Source organism: Dermacentor silvarum, chromosome 10 (genome assembly GCF_013339745.2).
Source record: "Dermacentor silvarum isolate Dsil-2018 chromosome 10, BIME_Dsil_1.4, whole genome shotgun sequence".
NCBI lineage: Eukaryota > Metazoa > Arthropoda > Arachnida > Ixodida > Ixodidae > Dermacentor > Dermacentor silvarum.
Window position 1 is genome coordinate 115,090,043 of NC_051163.1, and position 3,004 is coordinate 115,093,046.

The window sequence follows — 3,004 nt, forward strand, 5'->3', positions numbered from 1 at the left end:
GGTTCGGGCCGGTTTCGAGTCGGGCTCGGGCCTAAGGTAAAGGGGTGGCGGGCCGGGCCGCGGGCGGGTAACGTAGATTATTTCCGGGCCCAGGCTGAAAAATCGGCCCGTGCAGGGCTCTAGTAGAGATACCAGCAGTCATAGAGGCATTACGTAACCAAGGAGTACAGGATGCGTGAATATCTTGGCAAATATGTACAAGGATTGCACAACAGAATTGGTTCTCCACAAGAAAAGTAGGAAGATACCTATCAAGACAGGGTTCGGGCAAGGAGACACAATATCTCCAATGCTATTCACTGCATGCTTAGAAGTATTCAAGCTCTTAGACTGGGAAGGATTAAGAGTGTGGATCAACGGTGAATACCTCAGCAACCTTCGGTTTGCAGATTACATTGTCCTATTCAGCAACAATGGGGATGAATTACAGCAAATGATTGATGACCTTAAAACTAGAAAGTGTAAGAGTGGGGTTGAAGATTAATATGCAGAAGACAAACATAATGTTCATAATGTTCTTGTTCCCTGGCAAGGGAACAAGAATTCAGGATCGCCAGTCAGCCTCTAGAGTCTGTAAAGGAGTTCGTTTATCTAGGTCAATTACTCAGAGGGGGCCCTGATCATGAGAAAGAAACTTACAGAAGAATAAAATTGGGTTGGAGTGCATACGACAGGCATTGCCAAATCCTGACTGTCGTTGAAAAGAAAAGTGTACAATCATTGCATTCTACCGGTGCTAACATATGGGGCAGAAACTTGGAGGTTAACAAAGAAGCTTGAGAACAAGTTAAGGTCCGCACAAAGGGCGATGGAACGTAAAATGTTAGGCCTAACGTTAAGAGACTGGAAGAGAGCGGTGCGGATCAGAGAACAAACGGGGATAGCCGATATTCTAGTTGACATTAAGCGGAAGAAATGGAGCTGGGCAGGCCATGTAATGCGTAGGATGTATAACCGGTGGACCAGTAGGGCTACAGAATAGATACCAAGCGAAGGGGAGCGCAGTCGAGGATGGCAGAAAACCAGGTGGGGTGATGCAGTTAGGAAATTTGCAGGCGCAAGTTGGAATCAGCTAGCGCAAGACAGGGGTAATTGGAGATCGCAGGGAGAGGCCTTCGTCCTGCAGTGGACATAAATATAGGCTGATGATGATGATCGTTTTACTTTCAGGCCAACTTGGCTTGCCGCGTATGTTCCACTGGGTGATGCGTCGCTCTTCAATCAACCTCTCAATCTCTCGCCAACTTGGGTTGCTGTGAACTACCATGAGTGCGAGGTTCTCGTTGCCCGTGCATAGGCGAACAGTTGGCTTCCTAGCACGCGGCCTAGCACTGGGTCTGTGCCACGGTGTATGTGCCGCTGTTGAATGAACCTATTTGACGCCGACTTGTGTGACTGGATTACGTGCCCTTGGTATATATGGGCCGCTGTTCATAATTATCGTCATGACATGCTGTGCGGTGACGATATATGCGGTGACAGTGACCGACTGTGATTGTGTGTCTGTGCTCCTTTTTTTCTTTATTTCTACTTTGCTGTCACTTTACCTCCCCTCTCTCCCCAGCGTAGGGTAGCAAACCGGATCTTCCCATCTGGTTAACCTCCCAGCCTTTCCCCTTTCTTCTGTCTATCTCACTAGAAAACATGGCATCACTAATTACGCACGCATCGTAAACACAAATTGCTAGTCGCATTAACGTCGCCCGTAATCTCCAAATGAAGGATGCTCCGCCAATATTGGTGGTATTTATTGCAGCAAGTAGGTAAGTGATAACGCCTGATCAGCAAACCACTGATACCCGCAATGACGGACGCAATAACACGAAAAAAAAAAAAAAAGCACGAAGCGTACATAGTAAGAACACTCAGGATGGTGGTCAAATTGACGCAGTCACACATATAGAGGGGACACCGTCAAATATAGTGATTCACACTTTCATTTTGGGGGTCATTACACGCCAAACGTCCCTGACATTGCGCTCGACCCTCTCCGATTCTATACAAAAAAAAAAAAAAATTGCGGTGAATCATTTTGCTGTTTCACCTCATAGACTAGCTTTGCAAGAAAACAAAATTTGTGCTTGTTTTTCTATCTGTTTTTTCTATCTGAATGTTGATAATGAATGGTGTTCTATCGTGCAAGGGCCAGACATGGCCGTGACGTCATGACGCAGTCACCTCGTGGGTAACAAAACCAGAACTGCTTCGTAGTAACAAGTATGATGGTGAATTATTATTTATATAGTGCTCTGGTGGCTTTCCAACATTTCCGCTACCGTTCATTCAGTCGGTAGCTTTGTCAAAGCAAATGAATAAATAAATGACTAAATAAATAAATAGACAAATAATATTTAAAGGCCAAGTCTGAAACCTCATGTCAGTGCTCCTTCCATACCGGTGATGGATGACCGTGCACGTGATGGTCTCCCAAACAGCAACGCTGCTTGTTGTGACATAAACCACCAAGCGAATTCCCTCTCGTCCTGTTGTTCCGTTTACCATTTATCCTGAATTTGTGACAGCGGCTTAATTTGGACTCCAAAAGGTACACGTCGTATATCTCCAAGCGTATCACGCGGCCATACAGAACAATCCCACGTCACGCTTTCATGTAATCATACGCGCAGCGGGCGTTCTGATAAGTCATTTCCTGTTTGCGTTTCAATTCAAGCTGGTGACGTCCCACACTTCCATGCAAGGCTGACGTGACGGCCACTGCCGTGCTGCGTTGTCGCCATAATTTAAGCAATGATCATTGCAGAAAGGACAATTTCACACTTTTCCAAACGGTTCGTTGAAGGAAGCGAGTGGAGGGCCAACTGCGGCGCCCAGCCTGGTCTGCTCTGACGAGAGCACGTTCCATAGCCGTGGACTCGAACTGTCCAATATCAGCGGCTGGTATTTTGATGCTTTACAATAATTGGCAGAGAGGGGGGGTCTTTAACCAATCGTAGAGAAGGCTGCATGCCTAGCATGCTTCCAGATGGATCTACAGTCGAACCGG